The following is a 19,929-nucleotide window of genomic DNA, read 5'->3' on the forward strand; positions in this document are numbered from 1 at the left end:
TTAGCCTAAATGGTTTAACACAACCTATTTTAACAACAATATGGAGAGAGACAGAAATAGGCTTAAGTTGGCCAAAAAAGGGATTTTAGTTACCCCTATGCAGAAGATGTGCACTGATAGCTATTACTAGAAAACAGCCACAACAAACAAAGAAGTGATTTAAAAACGCGTAAACAACCATAAATATAGTCCGTAATTGAACCAACATTTCTTGACATTATTGACCTATTGATCTGATACGCTTATATAATAACTGTAAGGTGAGGAATGTAGGCAAACCTGTGCCTGATTATAAAAAACAACAATTCCCTTTATATTTTAGAGAGGGAAGTCTACATTTCGAGGCAGCGCGTGAGATTTTAACACTTTTTACAAACACTTTCATAATTACAATTATCATCGGGTAGCTGTTATATATTAAACAATTTCAATAGGCCAGCAATAGCATAGGACTCGGCACTATGTACTCACACGTTTATCACGCCGACATCCTCAGCTTCCTGCGTATGAAAGCAATAATAGTCCACAGATAAAGAGGACCGTCATAGAAAAATATTTCTCCATTCATTTATATACGTATACGTATATATATGTATTTTTTTTTAACAAGAATGTATTGTACACAGGTACTAAAATCTGAAAAAGATCAGTATTAAGATGAATAAATACTTTTTTTTACAGCCTTTTAAGCTTGTTTACGCATCGCAAATCCGATTTGTTTTCATGTTGACTATGAACTGCAGCTGATAGTTAAAAAATCGAAAGGATTGAATCTAAGGCCACCAAACAAGGCTCAACCTATAATCATTCTCTCATAATAAGTGTCCACAGCAGTATTCGCCGCAATTCGTTCCAGAGAATAGATTGTCATGTTCATATAAACATCGAACACAATACACCGTGCTCATATACACTGTGTGTTATTAATATATCGTTGAATAAAAGGTTCAGTGTTTAGTCGGGTTGCAGCTGCGTATCACATCCCACGTCACCCCATCGTTCCACTCCGTATTCTACCTTCTACTGCTATCTCTACGACCCCTTTGCGACAGGAACAGTAGGCCTTACACGCAGGGCCACCTGCCACTATGCAGTTATCCCGCCCCAACGCGTCGTTGCCATCTGCGAACAGTTTTAGCCTTGTGGACGCCTCATACGTCTCACCGCGGGGCGCCATACGACAACTGCCTACCAAACCCGATATATGGGCTTCACACCGCCTCGTGCGTTCTCGCTCACTCTACGGCTAACATGGTTCCCAGGCAAATGGATAGTGCGTCAAGAGGAGGTCAGGCAGCCAGTCGGGCAGTCAACTCCTATCGGACTTATAAAACCGAGTGTGGACCAGAGTTCGACAGCTGCCAAAGGGGTTTGTCGCCTGAAATTTAAATATTTCGTTAGGGGAAGCGGCACCCCACGTCTTGATGACATCTCTCTCCATCTCGATTTCCTTATAGCTCGGAGTTTTTGCCGATAGCCTATGAGACGCATTTAGAAACCGGTAAATCCATAAATGAATCGGAACGCTGTATATTAGAGGAAGATATTGTTCTACTGCAGTTACATTATGACAATACAAAGGTACGCCTACCGTGTGCACGTACTTTCCATTCTCTTGAATGTGTTGGCCGTTGGATGTCAAAAGACTTTCGTGCACAGCTTTCAATAACTGTTTGAAATGCCTTAATGTCGGCACGTTTTTAAATCAATACTTAGTTAATTAACAAAGTAAACACTGGTCTTGATATTAACACGACATGAAAATATGTTGCAAAAGTATCTCTAGTGTTTCAACATAGACTTGGTTTGCATATTGAAAATTTAAACAATTTAACTTGATTTGTTCTGAATATAAAATGTTTATGCCAAAGATCATCCTTCCAGCTGTGAAAATAAGCACATGTTTCCTTGAAAAAAGTACTCGATGTCAAAGAATATGGTGTAAATAATAGAGACACCTAATGGTGGAGCATGGATAAAGACTTTCGAAGGAATCGTACCGTTTTAAACAATTTTAATCAGTCTCTATGAGCATGTATATGAACATCTATGATCGAGTGTAATTTAGTGGAAGCACATCTTCATAGCCGAAGTCATCACAAAAAAAAAGTGATAACTTTTCAGCACTATAAGAACAAACCATGGCATATTCATGGCCATGGCCATTCATCCTAGGCAACTAACTTAACCGTGGTCACCTGAAACTTGATAGGTTTTACCATCATTGAAAAGGTTTCATTGAGAATTCTGTTAACTCGTTATATTCAAAGAACGGCTTTGCACAGGAATCACGCTTCAATTTGCCTGAAGCATTAAACTTGTATTTCATTACTTTTAGCTGTAAGTTATTATATTGTAGCCTGCAGCTAAAAACAGGGTGAGTGCAAACTGGTGCCCGTGCAGTTGTTCAAGTTTCGTTGGCTTTTACATTGTTTGATCCGTCTGTAGTAATTTGCCGTCTGACACATTTTAGAAGTCACATACGTAACCAGTTTAGCGATTTGTTTGTCCTTAACAATAATTTCACATCATGGCCATTACAACAAACTCCCAAAATGGATTCTGAACAACAGCGGCAAAAATCCGTACAGTACAATAAATGTTATCCTGATAATTTTCTGCTGTCCCCATCGTTTTATTCTCGTTAATAATAACGAAAGAGAAAAACGCAGTATTTGCTTCATTTACGCTCCTACGGGCTGAACAACCGAAACGCTGCACGCAATTCGAGCAGCATTAACGGAAGGACGAAGTGTATGACAGCGAGATAGGGAAAGTAAACCAGCGGACAAAGAACGGCAGGACTGGGTGAAAATGATGATGAAAACAAGAGTAGATCCGAGAAAAGGTATGGGGGAAGTAAAAATTATAAATACTTCTGTCGTTCCGGCTACTTGCCTGCGGTCCTTTGGGGAACAAGTCGGCTAATCTCTCTTTTACGTGGACGCGTGCCCTTATCCGGTCAGAACGTGCAGCAAGATGGGTTGCAGTAAAAGCGTTGCAGGCTACTATCCCACAGCCAGTAGTGCGGGATGATGGCGAAAAGGTCAGAAGAATATGTACATGCCGGCAAGAAATCGCTCTAGCGCTCTTACCAACTGCTTCAGCGTCTGTTGGGACGATGAGGCGTCTCAGAGGCTAAAGATGGGGAAAACAGCTTCCATTGGACGCCGTTTTACTAACGTAAGAGTGGGACAAAGCTTTTGGGGTGTGAGATCGGTAGAGGAGGTGCTGTGGAATGGGAGAAGGGGAATGGAAAGTCGCAGTAAAGGCGGAACGCTGAAAAACGTAGAAGGCTCGTTAGCCTTAACACTGGTTAAGGACCGACGGTCGTTCCTTTGCGAGCTCTCAGACAGCAGACGAGCGGGTGGTTTGAGAATAGGCAGCTGGCTGCAAATAAAGCCCGACCTATTGCGTCCTTTCTCCTGCCTTTTTCTGTTCCCTCCGACTTTCTACCGTCCTCACTCGGTAGCCCTACAGCTGGAACTTTCCCCACCATCCCAGCTTTGCTTTCCTCTATCCCATTTAGTCGCCCCGCGAGTACTAGTGTACTGCTACGGCCACAACTGAGGCTCTGACCGAAATGACCTAATGTATCTCATGTACTATAACAACAGCAGAATCGAGAGTCACCACAGCGACAAGCCGCTATGGTACACCATGAAGGATGACGTCAGTAACAACAGTGACTGAACAGAATCTCAAAACCATTTGGTCCTCATACCCGTTCACTGAGTCTACCATAGTCCAATCCTACCATCATTTGTGTAGTGAGACCCACTGTTTGCTTGAACACAAAGCTCCCAGATCTCCATAGACCGCGGTACGAGCCCCTACGGAACTCTAACTCAGAGGACAGGGCTGCAGTCAACATTACTGAGTGTGCCTGAGACAACTACATTGACGCTAGAAAAAAAAAAAAACTGAAAAACTGATAAAGCAGAGTCGCCCCAAACTATGCCAAGTGACAATTGCATAAACGTACAAATTGGTTGAAGTTTACAGCTTTGTTTATAAGTACGAAGAAGAATTGTGAAATAGACGTCTGTTAAAGGTTGAAACGGCAATCTATGGTGGTTTTGGATGGTAAGATCGATATGCATACAGGATCCGTTCTAGTAATACCTGGATCCAGTGTACGCTAATTAGGACAGCAGTCATTCTCGTTTTTCTTCCTTATTGACTTCCGCAGTCAACTATTGTCAGATCTCATTAGATGCTACTTTCGTTAACCATGAAGTTTCTGCCTAAAATCAATAATTTGCTCACATGTAATGTTTAACACACACATCTTCTACGTACTCTCTTCTTCGGCACGAGAGACCCCACTCCAGCGTATTTAAACACGACACTATCACCTTCGTCGAGCTCGAATCACGATGAATTAAGTGTCGAATGGGAACACTAAGCGATTTCCAATATACGGAGTGCATAATGGAACCGTCTGTTGTCGTAGCATTTGCGAGTTTTCAAGGGTGGGGTGGTCATGGCTGTATAGATTTGGGACCATATCATCCGCCAGCCGGCGTTGGGGCGTCTGATTAGAGCGCCGGAAGTGCAGTTACATTGAAATATGCACACACTTGCAGCAGCAAACAACGGGGTAGGAAACAAACGATTACAAACGTCGCGGCCTGGGGATGATTGCTTGAAACCATAGCGTACCGACTGAGCAGACAGTAGCGAAAACGTTTAGAGCAAAAGCTCACGTGCTGAAAAGGAAAAAACATTTTTTGTTCTTAATTTAATGCGAACTTTGTGTCACATTTAGATAGTCTAAAACAGACGGCATAGTATGCGCCTATAACACTATTAGTCCGAAAATTATTTAAATAACCATATTTGAAATAGATAGATACGTAAATTATAGATGCGATTTCCAGTCTTCTCGATTCCCTCAACTTTGTACAGTAAGTTGTCTCAGCTATAGAATAGCGCAAAAATTGGCTTTTTATAGTCTAGCCACTTATTAGCTATGCTGCCATAAAGCCACTTACAAGTAACCAGCTTAAAATTTCAGCACCAATCCGATTCTTAAACTTCATATATATTTAGTAGTCGTACACTTTTAACGACCAAATATCGTTCTCATGGGAGCTGTCAGCATTTCAATGAATCTTCGAATTGTTTATTCTCTATTCATAGGTTAGGTTTAGTTTGTATTTTTGTATACTACGTTCTGCGCATTACGGCGCGTCTCAGGTATTGACTAGAAGGACGAGAAAAACTGATGCTCACACTACTTTTCTTCTATGTGTCCTTATTTGTCTATCAGCTTGCGTCCTTCAGTCTCATGTCTAGAACCTGTTCGAGCTCTCTACAAGGCAGAAAAAAGTTAACTTGTTGTCTATACTTTTATGACCCTAGCAGCGGATCGTAGCTAGTTTATATCGTACTCAGAACACATATGATTGTGACGCCTCAGAACGAAGCGCGGAAGCAATCATGAAAAGCATGGTTTCTGGTGTTTCTGTTGCCATGTTTCCACACCGATATCTTTAAAGTGAGGTTTTCGAATTCTGCTTAGATATACTCGACACGCGAAGTAAACAATTTATTAAGATAGTTGTTTCTGCTAATGGGCTGGCAAATCGAGCGAGTTTTGTGTACATATATTTACTTAATATTTGTGCTTCGTCTCTATCTGTTACCAATCAAGTCATTGAAGAAGAACTTATGGCACCGAGGTTATCGGCATTCTGTGCTCTCATTCAAATTAGGTTGTTTGTTAAACCAGCGTTGGTTTTTATGCTCCGTAAGTACTCTTTCGTCGCCCTCTCTATCTGCATATCGTATAATTACTGTAGTTAATAAGAAAGCAAACCTTTCAAGGTTTGAATGGAAGTGACCTTTTATAGTTTTTTATTGTCGGAGACGATGATTGGGATGTTTCTGTATTTTATACCATTTCGATCTTGCAGAAAAGAGTCGCGGTAGCTTAGTACGCATATATTGCCTCAAGTAATTTAAGTAAAATAATGGTAAATACACACATAATAGTAGCTCTGAATGCTGTACAGTTTATGAGTTATTCGAACGCATATCCCTATATAACGGATACCTAAATCATTTGTGTAGGAATTCAAAAGGATGGTGTATCTATGTGTTCGACTGAAACATTTTGCTATTTTTTCTTTCATTCTCTGATGGATGCTTACGCAGCACAGCCGGCACAAAATAAACACTTGCACTTTGCCAAAAATCGACTGTAAAATCCAAGATGGTTGATTATGGATTTGGTTAACCTGAGCTCATGACTTTGGAAAAGGTCTGTGTGCTGTCATTTCAGAATCTATCAAATTTATAGCACACTAAACCGTTGGGGGCCGTCGAAGTTCGAACACAATCTAATCGTGCGTACACCTATTCTAACGTAGAGAGAGAGAGAGAGAGAGAGAGAGAGAGGGAGAGAGAGAGAGAACTTATGCTGTTAGTTGAATTATACGCATCGCTTTAGCAGAAAAATAATGGCGGTTCTTACTCTAAAGAAAATACGGAGTCACTCGATAGTCTCTCTGTACAACCTTGTCCCATCACCAATCAATTTCCTTATGCTGCGTATGCCAAATCTTTCCTGGTTTGCTGTTGAAGAACTCGTCTGTCGTGATTTTAAAGCTCGCTTTATTGTTAAATGCGCTATTACGAGTTTCATCTTCCAGCGATCGGAGAAAAAGGGGGACTCTATTCATGAGACCTCTAGAAAATATGCAGGTGCAAATAACCTTTTATCGAAGCTCCTACGCGACAACTTTGACGACCTTTGCATTGTTTAGCCTAGCATTCTTGCGGAAGAGAAGGGTTTTATTCGATGTAACTGGGCGATATTCCGATTTTTAACGACTCGTTTCTCATCAGTATCTCTTAACATGTAAACCACTTAACATCAGTCAGGGTCGTTTTGGTAATCTGATTTGGATCTGACTTGACCTTTGGCTTGTGCTAATCTCCACAGGCCACACATGCCTTTCGTATTGACACCTCTGTCTCTGATCACCCGTAAAAATCTGTATCACAAATATGCCTGTATGGCTGCGTATTGTTGGGAGAGATGCTGAGAGGGCAATAAAAAAAAAAGGGTCTAAAAAGACTCTTCACAGAACCTACAATGCAGCTTATCGAAAGGATTTGGCTGGCCATAGATATATAATTGCGAATCATCTTCTCAGGCGACTCAATGTTGTTTGCCGGCAGTCTTCTATCAGAAATACTTTCAGATAGTCTCCGTCGACGTTGGATGGCTGACGGAAACAAAAAGGGTTTTTCCATGCTCAAGACAATACTACTGTATTCAGCAAACCGCCTTTAAGCAGTTGTCCGGATCAGATGAAAATATATCCCGAACTCTCAGCAGCTGTTCGGGCTGGGCGGAACGTAAGATGTAACAGGCATCGAAAGTGCGCGTTCTTCCAACAAAAACATCAATTTTTCTGGGTCTGAACTAGCGATAAAATTTTATTCACTACACAATGAATATATAATGGGTTCACGAAAGAGAGAATCTTTTGAAAAATACACAGAGTTAAATAAACATTGGAAATGTGAAGAAGAGACAAAGATTTCGAAAACTACCATTATTTTCCCTAACAGAATGTGAAACCTAAGACTAGAATTCCTAACTCTCCTTTTTAAAGAGATACATTAACTCCGCTAACTGCCGTAATATTTTTTTGTATTCTTTTTTTAAAAAAGATGTAATATAGAAGAAAACATTTAGATTTGTCACATATCTTCTACCTTACTGTCTAAAATCAATAAGCGCTATTGTATACACAACATGCTTAATCCAATATCATGAGCTCCAACAAGAACTTGTTTATATTCAAGAACAAGTGTTTTTCGTTGACCGGCATTCTCGATATTCTAAGGAGTTTTTTTTTAAATAGAGCGATAACATCTACGATAGTGTAAACTGTTAGGTTAGTTAATAACTAGAAAATTAATTAATGCTTCTTATCCAGTTTTTGAAAGGGAAGACCTCTGTCACGGGCCAATATACACGTTCCTCATAATAACAGGGAATTTTTTAGAAGAACTTGTATTTATCGGCTAACAGTTTTAGGTAGACCATGTTAAGACACAGCTTTTTGCAGACATCATTCTCCAGCTTAAGACCCACTTGTACAGCCATAAGCCGCAGACGTACGGGGGTGCTCACCACCAATGTTCATATTCGAAATGTTCGTATTATATATCACAGCACACGTCGTAGACAGAATCCTATTCTTCATGGAAAAGACTATTGTAACTAGAGCATAAATCATATAGAATACATATGTAAGCATATAGACTAATCATTACTTTGTCAGTGTTTCTACTACAACTTCTTCATGAAGAATTTACGTAGTTTCGCTGGTTTCAATACGTACGGCTATTGTCTCTCATATCAACCATTGAAAGGGTTTTAATTGTCCGTAGTCCTTCAATGTAGAAATTATTGAATATCTGGAAAATAATGTGGGCACGAAGAGATCATTAGGCAGATGGGTGATCAGATCTGCTTACGCAAATGCACTCTTACAGGTGCAGATGGATGCATTGACGGTTCCTATCGTTAACTAAAAGTTTATAGCGATATATAGATCTGCTAAATCCCTAATGACCCCTCACGCGAATCAAAGTCAATGTTTTGAGTTGAAAACACAATGAACGATGAAGACGAAATCGAAAGCATTTTAGATTATACGGTGCGCTTTTGCCAACGATGTCGAATCATGAATGGCTGCTCCTTGTGCATAAGGTAATTTAAATCCTATTTTATGAGGTTTACGACCTAGACGAAAGCGTAACCCGCGTTTGTGCCAGTGTATACGGAGCTCGATTATAAACAATCGTTTTTATCAATGAAAGGTCCATGTATGGCTTTTATTATTATTAATAATAATAATAATATTGTGTTAGTATGTGTGATTCCAATATCTACACGATATAGAAACGCACATGATGCCATGTTGGGCAAGAACCCACTATACACAAGAAGTTCATATTCGATACTGAACTAGATGATCGTCTTGGAACAACGATGGTGACAAAAGCGTTTTCTTCTACAGGATTTCACCAATCTTTTCAGCGACGGCTTGCGCTTCACCCTTATGTTATAATGCTTTGAAATCCAATAGAAGTTTAAATTAATACGCCATCTTATAAACAATGAAAAGCTGAAATTGATAAGAGCTAATGGTCTTTAATTTCACAAGTTTAACCCAGTGTAGGTGTTGTCAATCTGCGTTGGTCAATACTAATGTAAAGCTGTCCATTCAGAGAAACAAATTACCCTATCAAGCTAGAGACATCTCACCTATGTCCACATTGAAACATGTGCGATGGAAACATCGAGACTCATTTGGCTCATGTTAAAAAAAGACTATTGAGTATGAAACTCGTTGATTTGTGCAGTCGTGTTGCACATCTCTCACATTAACTCCACTCAACACATTGTTATAATGCAGATTTATTCAGAGTTTTTTCTATCATAAACGTAACTCGTTAACTCAGGGCTCATAGCCTAATTCTTAGTAAGGTTATATCGTAAAGATTTCTTTTGCGAAAATAAAGGTTCATAAAGAGACATGATATCAAAACATTCTACGAGTGCGTCGTTTAATAAGTAAATTTGGATTTTTATAGAAAAATTTAAGTTAAGTATATATAAAACGTGGTGTTTTTCAACAAATGAATTTATATACACACGCGAATATGTATATAAATATAAATTCTATTTTTATAATTCGGGAGCCTTCTACAGAAATCTCATGTCACAACAAACACGACAGTGAACTTCTCAGGCGTCCTACTCGAAGTGTATATCTATAAAGAAATTTCAATTTAAAAAACAACCAGAACGAAAAGACTGTAAGTATGCGGAGAAAACATTACCTTAAATGTCCTGCTCAAGAAAATGTAAGATGAAGCAGCGGTAATTACACAACACAAATCAGATGTTACTATCGATGGTCATTGCTAGACCCTCTGCACTTTTATGAGATCAACTTTGAGATTCGTACTGATAAGGATACCTCATTAACCTAAACACCACGATGAAGCTGATTATTGTTCTACAATGAATTGTATTCATATGGAATAAGTGAATTTCTATTTGTGTACATATACGAATATGTACATAAATATAGATTCTACATTTACGAAGCCCGGTACAGCCTACGAAGTTTAGACCCGTGGCGACGTGTACCCGTGACGTTTACTACGATAATAAAGCGAATTATTATTTGCTATGAGTAATTTGAAGACGCCACCGTTTTTCTCGAACTATGTAAAGTTCCATATTTGAGAAAAAAAATTCCAACAGACAACGGTCACAAATACACTAATGGCTTCAGCCATCTTTCCTGACGTACCACATAGGGTCTATATATATATATATATATATATATAGGGTATAATATACCGAATAAATGTGACGCTGCGTTGTTTGCAGATTAGAAGTTTCCTAGGCATTTCCACAGATAAGACCCAAACACTCCGAGCATACGAGGTCATATACTCTAAATGAACTATGTCTATAGTACAATCCTCCCTGTAATCATCATCTTAGTGAAAAAACGTCATACGTAAACTTATCTAAACACATCGAGCTAATCTTGTCCGTTACCTACTTCTGTGCATGTGACCCCAGGGCCAACTTAAAGGCAACAGATAAAGAGAACAAAGCTCGGTTGTCAAATAACCAGTTTAGTTTATCTGTACATATAAAGCAGGGTACTTATATATGCGATAAAAAGTCTGCCAGGTTTGGTTATACGACTGCAAGTTTACCTGTGTGGTTGAAAAAGCTATTGCTGCACTTACTATGTGAACCTATTGCACAACTTACATTTATTCCATTACGGTTTTCACGGGCACCTTTACTACCTGCTTCTGTAAAGTCAAGGTATTGTCTAAGCCATTCTTTTACTGCTTTTTATCTTTTCCTTCTGCTGCCAGCTTTCCGATTGCTGGTTTCGATTGTTTGCCACCTACTATTTGAACACTCTACTATCGCGTCTCTATTATTCTACGACCCTGCGCTTATGTTACGCTAAAACTGGCCTTTATTTTTAATACCTAGGTCATTCCGACGACCAAACAGGTAAGCAATGTTAACATAGCGAAATATAAAAGAATGTATCTTTCGTCTAAAATGTGGACGTTTGAAAAGTTTGCGACTGTTGTTGAGGAAACTAATTAATAGGATCTTTTAGCATAACAGATTTTTCTCAGACTGCGCGTAGATTTCATTCTGATTTAGCCGATTCCTTATTCTGTGTCAGTGACCCTGTCACGATTCTTTTTCCACTAATTGGTTACCTTTGTTAGAAAAAATGTCCATCAACGTACTGAATCTATGCTGCTATAGAAAAAATCAAAACTCGGAAAGTGATTATTCATTGAATTAATAATTTAATTCATTTACCGAGCAGCTGATGAACAGAATGTTTCTTTCTTTACCTAATAAACATTTCGTCTTAAACGTTTCACAAATTTTAAGCAATAATACAGCCAACTTACCCAAGCTACGTTCGACAGAGAGTGACACGGTCACGACATGTGACGTGTTCGATAGGAAAGAAATCAGCTAAGCAGAATTACCATCGATTCAAATGATCGTAGGAACACCCATACGGACACATTAACAACAATAGGCGACATCATCTATTTCTTTTTCTACAACTACTTTTTGATAGCAACTGGTGCGTGAACTAATGTGAACTAAATAATGGTAAAATTAGAAATTAAAGGTATGCACAATGAGTGTTTAAGCATCGAAAGCGAGGCGCCATAGTTTGAATGAGACCGTCAACAGAAATATACTAGGTAATTTTAATTTGCTGTGAACGAAATGGGGCGTGGTAAGAATCACACAATTTTTTAGCATAGGAAAATTTGCTTTTTAATTTTGATATTATTGGAGTTTTAATCGTCTTTAGATGTATACGGATTTTCTAGCTGGTGCAATTTCGATCGCTCGATTCATTGACTGCGTTCCAAAACGGAGGAGTCTTCGCATCGGCGAGCCATATCTTTGTTTTTTTTTTTTTTTATAGTTCATGAGAGTTCAACCGAGTTATAAAGATGCAAAATAACCAATTCTATTCTCAATCACAGTTCAATCATCAGAGTCTCGGAGCTAGATTTTCAGGAACCGGCTGAAAAGCAAACTGCGTTGCATAAAAGTTTTTACGTTGGACCATTACGTGGCCATCTTGGGCCAAACTGAAGTAGCTTTATGCCTATAGGCGACTGTATAAAAGCAAACACTATCATTTGATCAGGAATCGTTTTCGAATACTCATACGCATAGTGCGTACGTAAGTACGCCATTAGGTACACACACATCAGGACAAAGTGAGAGATCATCTTATCTGGTCTGTTGTGTACTAGCTTTAACGTTGTTTTCAAAAGATTGTGTTACGGTTTTTTTATCATTCTTAAAATAAAATACAACACCCGAAGTTGAGCCATGTGCAAGCTCTTTTCTGTCTGTCCACGACAGCTTGACCTAGCTCGCTTGAAAGTTCATGCAGCTCGGAGTTTAGCGTCCAGGGTTATCGGACCAGGGCAGATAATACGTTATCTACGTTGCTCAAGATCGTGGCCCTCCCTGGAAAGATGAGCGCTTTCCATAGCTTCACTGAATGACAGGCTTTTCTGAATAAAGCATTTAGTGATCCCTGTAACTCCATATCGAGCCGAACGTAGAGGTATCTTTAAGTTCTCTTTTCTAGAAAATTAATGAATCGCTGTAGATTAAATTAGCCCACAAAATAGGTTAGGTTCTGGGGAGCACACTGGTATGATTTGTTTGCCTCGTGGCAACAGTGGCTCCAACGACCTTGTTTGGTTTGTCCTAGAGTATGCAAATTACGATGCCTTACATAGTAATCTTTGAATGGGACCAACAAAGCTTAAATTTAGACTCTACCTGCAGAAACACCCTCGAAGCTTCGTCGTGTTCATGATCTTAGAAGACATATATGCCATTTTACATACGGAGTGAGACATCGGTTAGTGTATTCTATTAGTACACATGGAATGATTCCCAGCAACGTTAAGGTCTATTTATTTATGTACTCAAAAGGTCTGCCAGTCCCTGGTATCAGCATACTATTCTTAGTATTTCGTCTATTGCTGTGAATGCTAGAAATAGTCGCGTAACCAGTGCAGTTGTCCACTCAGTCCGTATCTGAATTACCTGGCAATGTAAACGACACAACGTATTTTTACACGGGGGTGTATTCCGTTACCGGTCCTCGGGCAGCAACCTATAATCTGGGTGGCGTTTGGCTAACACTCTTACATAAGCCGACCTCAGTGCCATCTTTTGCGCCAGGTAACGATTCGCTCAAAACAACTACGGAAAGGCATATATACGTTTTATGCTCGTTAACAAGCTGACCGCACCTGAGCATGCCTACAATAGGAAAGTCGTTAATACGAAATACACGAAAATATATACTGCTATGACTGCTAGCGCCAGCTTTATTGCGTAACGCCTACAGACGTGTCCTAGATTACCTAGATGCAAATGCTGTTTTCTGTAAATAAGGACGCTTTCTTTCGCAGTAAAAATAAACTCACTCCTTTTCATGAGTAGTAAGCTGTTCAACGATATCGTGAGTCCGACAGGCGCACACAAACAAACATTTTGCTATCTACCAGATCAAATTAATACAGCGTTCGATATTGCCCGGTATCGGCGTCAATTAGATTTTAAAAAGTGGCGCGCTACAAGTGTGAGATCTTCAAATGAATTGAAAAGATGACCAACTATAAGCCTATCGTAATTAGAATTGTTAGTTGTCTACAACATTATCTATATATGAACAAGTACACATTTGCTTTGAAGCCTCGTTGCGGATCGTCGCGTTTCACTATCGTGTTTTAGCGAGTGATCTCCCACCATTTATTGACGGCTACCATAGAATTCAATTTCAATCGAATCAGCTGAATATCGATCGACTTCTCAACAGAAAATGTTGTTTTTGCAATAGTCAACCAAATGTTTGGCAAAAAATACGTGTCGTAAAATTCAAAGAACTTTTCCCGTATTAAGTACACAACTTCTCACTGCGTTTGTTGTTTCTTGGCGAGAATACTAAATTCCACTTTCTATGGCGGATATGGTGAACGATTTATTGGTGGAAACGACGTAACGCAAGACCATCGTACCGAATTTCGATATTTGGTGACATCGTAGCTCGTGCAACTATTAGATTATCGCGGTCAGCAACGTACCCGTATGCTACTTAACAGAGGTCTATATGGCCAGAAAAGCGAGCCCTGGAATTTTAAAGGTTTTGAATTCATTGGTTAAGTGCTACACGTATCCTAAGTTTGCTTTATAGCGTTGGCTTTATACGCTATGATAACAAAAGGAGAAGATAGGATTTCGGAGGAGAAAAATACTGCTATGTATTTTTGGCATTACAACAATTTCGTATGAACTTTCTATGCGATCTGCGTTCTATTATCGGCCTTTTGAGGCCGGTACAACAACGAGCAAGCAAATAATTATTCAAATATATTTTTATGGTCTAAAAAAAATGAAAACCATATAAAAATTAAGGACTCACTGACTAGTCAATGGAGTAACTTGAAAATAATTAAATATATGAATGCTATGGAGGCGGCATTATATGAGTGACTAATGCGCATCTTGTCAGGTGCGTTGCTGGGAGCTGGGAATCTCTCAAATCTCAGCATTGGCAAAAATGACTACAAACAATTAGTGATTAGAAGGAATTAATTAAAAAAAGGTAAGCAAACATATGTTAAGGTTTATAGTTGCATATATGGCAGCCATTTTGTTTTATATGTCTGATGGTAAAGTTCTTTTGCTAATGAAAGCGTGTCCTATGCAATGAACAGCAGCAGCAACAACAACAACGAAACGCTTCCGAGAACTTGTTCACACAGAAATATTAAATTAAAATATTAAATGTCGAGGTCTTCTTTTTTTGTACGTGTATATATATATATTAAAAAACCGAGGCATGCCACGGTCTTTAATACACTTTAATACATATATAACGTTTGTGATAATACCGATACCTAAGATAGGAAGAAAAGTAGTTTATATATACGCCGAACATGCTCTGTTAGCACGGAATTTGCACGCGATTTGTACGTCTTTTATCGTCTCGCCATATATAAGGATAATAACATTATAACCGCATATTGACTAATACCTCACTAGCATAGCTTCGCCAAAGACCTCATCGATGGAAAAGATTTTTATAAAGCAAGCTACGTCAAGGCTGCATCTGAATAGTTTTACGCATCTAATCGTGACAGGTGAACGATCCATAAAAGCCATTAGTAGAATTCTAATTGAAATATGAAAAAAATGATCAGTAATTTGATGAAATGCATGACTAAGACAGTTACTCCGTTACATTTAACGTATGCGGCGTTTTCCTGCCCGTCCGTAAATAGGTCGAAAGTACATCTTGAACCGTAGCTGAATTTGGCAATCGTTTTCCAGTTGCATGTATCAGATCAACACTCCTTTCAGTCAGAATCGCGACAAGGCGGAAACGTGTGCCATAGTCTGCGTAAAATGGTTACTGATCGTTTTTTGAACGCCGTATTGTTGCTAATAGGCTATTGTCACATAGGTGCAATATCACTGAAACCTAACCTAACCGAACCTTCTTTATTGTCAGGCTGCAAGAGAAGCAGTTGAACGCTGTGGTATTTTGAAATCGAGAGCCCCATTTAATATATATATATATATATATATATATATATATATAGATTCATAGCAAAACAGGAAAGCTTACTTAGATACTGTTGTTAGTCAACGCGTACTTAAGTCTGATTCAAATTGAAAAAAAAAAGCGTCGTAAGTTTTTAAAAGAGCGGTTCTTGGGGAAGGGTAGAGTTACAGGCCGCTAACTCTTCATTAGACGATATCAGCCAGCCGAGGGTCACAAAAGGGATTCAGATCTAATAAAGAGTACCTCGTTAAAACGGATAATGGAGCATTTTCATTGTATTATTTACATTGATTGCTATATCCTCCTTGCAAAAAGATTAATCTTTTAACTAGATTAAACTGGGTACGCACACATTCTGTCGAATCTATCCCAAGATAGGTGGAATGGCCTTTACTAGCGACCCAGCGATATACCCGAAATAGGGCACCAACGAGTGATTATAGACACTCACTAATGCGCAAGCAGGAAGAATTAAGTGGCGTGTCCCTGATTCCATTTTGAACTCGGTTTGGCATTCAGCTGGCTGGAGTCAAAATAAGCGACGGAGTCTAAAGCATTTTGCGAACCTCGAGTGAATTTCTGGGTTGCAATACGAACCAGCCTTCTGAAGGCCGCATCATGTGTAAAAATTTTCAACTACACCATTTCCCGTAACAGGAGTTTAAATAGCAACAATTGGTCTCTAAATAGCTGCGCATACCTCTACTGCCTGTCCCATATACCGTTCGTATTCGTACTGCTTATATGACCATGCGCAAATCAGTAGTGACTTGAATTGTTACTAGTTTATCCAGCTTGAGCTGTTAATCGCTCGCTTTACCGCCAAACGAAAAAAAACTTGCGTCTCGGCGTACCTTGTAACTTTAACAAAAACTTGGAAAACTCAAACGAGTGTTTACAGACGTCAAATTCACACAATTTACACGCTTCGCGCCAGGAGAAGAAATTGTACCATGTTAAAATTGCTGTTCTTATCTAATTCTATAGATAGCTTCACCTCACCCTATTAGCTAATTTGGTGGAAATACAGAACCAGAACAAAGCGAATAAATTATCTTTATGCGTCCCCTTTACAAATCGCTAATTTCTAAAAGCGGAAGTGCTGTGCTGTTCTATCGTCATCCTCCTGCTTTTCAGCGCTTGTAATAACGCTTGTTTTCTATGTTGATCCAACACTTTGGCTCCTTTCTCTGACATAAATCAGCAAAAAATATCGCTTCGTGGAAAATAGGAATGATCTCGACACTGCTCTGTGAAAACCGTTAGACGTTTTACGAGGAAACGAGATGATGCGCAGTATTCACCAAGCATACGGTAAGGATCTTCTAGGAAAGCAGCAAGGCACTTCGAGCTGCTGCTATAATTTTATGTATGTTCTATGAGTATATGTTCTCCCTACTTTGAGGGGGTACGGGCATAACAGCTACCATTTAACGGCCTGTTGCTTATGGTAACAAGGCCTACAAATGGAAAAACATAGTAGTTCTTCATCCCACAGGTGTTTGCCTAGGGCAACAAAAAACAATAATAGCTAATAATAATAGTCATTGTTTTATATCTGTCGTAAAATTTAGAAGATGTTTGCACAGTTACTCTGCTTTGTTCTCCACTTACCGTCTAAATATTAAAGTAGCTCGTCCAAGTGTCAACGTTGACTATTCTAGTTTTACTATGAGTATTATTATAGTTTTGGCCGTCGTTATTGATTCGGTATTTCTTCACTACAATCGTAAAGAAGCTGCCGACAGCAGGGTCTCTATTGCTCACAAACTTATTGCCATATCCGTTTTTTTTCTCTTACATTCTTCACTGAGCCGCACGACCTTTAGGATCACTAGATAAACCCATGTTAGTAGTCGCTCTGCATGTGCCGCGCAGGGAGGCCCAGCTAAGGTGCTTTTCTATTTATAACGACATCAATCTTCTTCAATTATTACTAGCATTATTAAATAAATCGCATCATCCTATGTAAAAAATAGAAATTCGCGATTTAATGTAGGCCTTGTAAGCGGATTGCATGATGATAAAAGCCAACCCTTCTACCCGAAAGCAAACATCTTCAAGTATTGCTGCTTCTAAATTAGAACCGTTCGACTTTTTTACCTTGCCATTGAGCTAGTCACGTGTGCACGCAAAATACCTTGCAGATGATACTAAATATCTCCAGAAAATGGCATACACCTATGAAGGCCCCGGTGGAAGCCAACGATGGCGACAACTCAAGCGTTTATACGCACAAAGCCAGGCACGAGAGCACGTATTCATCATGCATGGAATTGGTTATGGTTCGAGAGACTAAACAAATGCAAGGGTTGACAAATGACATAAAACATAGTAAGTGGGTCCGATCGGCATTATGTTATTACTTTATGATTATTACTTATTTAGCTAGTAGGAATAAAAATGTTAGATTTTCGTCCATGTAACACTCGTATCCGATTCTATAGTGTTCTGTTATAGCGAACACAGGAACCTTTTTTCTGTAATGTGTGAGATGCGGATTCTGAATACTTATTCCTCTGTTAACTGAAGTTCTGGATTCAGCCAACAATTTCTGTTGTCAGCACATCAGTAATGCCTACATCAATCACTGCATGGTTTTTGCAGGCGCCACTATAGGCCATGGACACTGGGGTAACCGGATTGAATAGGCTTAGCTCCAAATCTGGGCTAACTTGTTGTCACCTTCTTCGAAGAGGTAGCGTCGCAATTAACCTCGTTCTATCAACGCGTCGACTTTAATTAGAAATGCACTTATTAATTTCCAATGTCACTCGGTCGATATGAGCCCCAATAAGGGTAAATCGCGTGGCGGGCTATTTAGTTTCGAGGACATGGAAGATGCGTTCCTTATATTGGCTGCGGACGCTAGGTTTGACAGTGACCTTAACTAAGGACAACATCGTTCTTTGTAATTACCTGTGCGGTACTGGCAGAAATTTGGAGCAGTGGGCAACTAACTAAAAAATTACTGTTATCAGCGCTTACGTTTAGTTATTATACATTGTTTATTCAGTTTAACTTCAAATATCTTTTACTTGTTCCAACTGCATGTACCTATATATATATATATATATACTGCATGGCCGATATGATTTAATGAGGAAAGCATAAACGTTAATTATGTTTCGTATTGGCAATGCTATATTCTGATTGGGCTCATAAGCGACCCAACAGAGCAACGATCGAACACATTATTATTAGAATCTGAAATATTAATATATATATAATAATAAAATTTAGATCATAGACTGCTTAATCAAACGTATGGCGATAAAGTGCTTCGAACGAGAATCGTTAGCGTAGTTGAGTTGTGCCCAAGAAATGATCGTAGAAAACAATTACGTATACGTATGACCCATATACGTAATAATAATAGTAACAATAATAATCTAGATTGGAATGACAGAGAGGAAGGAAAGATTTAGGACTCGATTTTATTTCTAACTGATACATTTCTCGACTGAGTTTCCTAATTCTTTTAGCACTACAAATTACACATAGACTCGCATACACCGAAATCACTATTTAACCGCTTTCTATACGTAGCGAATAGGGTATTCGCTATATATATATATATATATATATATATATATATAGAAAAAAACACAGTGGCAATCTCTTCTACAATGAAGGGAGTCAAATTTCTCCCATCTTTTCACCTTCGATTATAATAATAGCGATCCCTTTTTTTTTTTTTTTTTTTTTGTATTTTTCGTACGGTTTTGCAAATTTTTCGTTGCGAAACGATAGGTGCAATTCATGCGCCGATTGTTCATCTTGTACAAATTTAACTACGTCAAATTTGGTATTTCCCTGAGCTTCCCTGTCCGAATATGTACGTGCTGTAGTTTTAGAATAAATCAGTGCACATGTTAAGTTGAAAGGCTTTCATGTTGAGCAAGATTGAAAAAACGCAACACGTAAGGTAGGCGATTTAAGCTGACTGGTTTTGGCTAAATAGACGAGTTCGAAATGAGGGACGCGTACGGATAACCAGCTGCTACTAGCTGGTTATTCTGTTTATTGCATTTAGTACACGTTGCCTAACATCATCTATTGAACGTTGTTGGTATCCTGCAATAGTCACCCCGGCATTTGAGCCAGAGCCAGCTAGCGTTGGCATACCTGGAAGGCAAAAAAACATAATCAGAAATCGGGTACAAACAAAAACGAATTTGCCTACCCCTAGAAGTGGCAGGGTAGAAGGTTGACT

General features: G+C 39.0%; 2 long non-coding RNA genes across 2 annotated transcripts; one reads left to right on the forward strand and one right to left on the reverse strand.

Moving 5' to 3' along the window:
* Window positions 1-12,537: 12,537 nt before the first annotated feature.
* Window positions 12,538-13,684, reverse strand: LOC147758457 (uncharacterized). The gene is made up of 3 exons (XR_015321312.1): window positions 13,573-13,684; window positions 13,187-13,345; window positions 12,538-12,665 (listed from the first exon to the last, which is right to left on the reverse strand). It is a non-coding gene; the product is annotated as an uncharacterized LOC147758457 (long non-coding RNA).
* A 185-nt stretch (window positions 13,685-13,869) lies between these two features.
* LOC147758458 (uncharacterized) lies at window positions 13,870-18,626 on the forward strand. The gene is made up of 4 exons (XR_015318476.1): window positions 13,870-14,750; window positions 16,918-17,027; window positions 17,861-18,047; window positions 18,321-18,626. It is a non-coding gene; the product is annotated as an uncharacterized LOC147758458 (long non-coding RNA).
* The last annotated feature ends 1,303 nt before the right edge of the window (window positions 18,627-19,929 follow it).

The sequence above is a fragment of the Varroa destructor genome, unplaced genomic scaffold (assembly GCF_002443255.2).
Source record: "Varroa destructor unplaced genomic scaffold, Vdes_3.0 BEIS01000001.1, whole genome shotgun sequence".
Lineage (NCBI taxonomy): Eukaryota > Metazoa > Arthropoda > Arachnida > Mesostigmata > Varroidae > Varroa > Varroa destructor.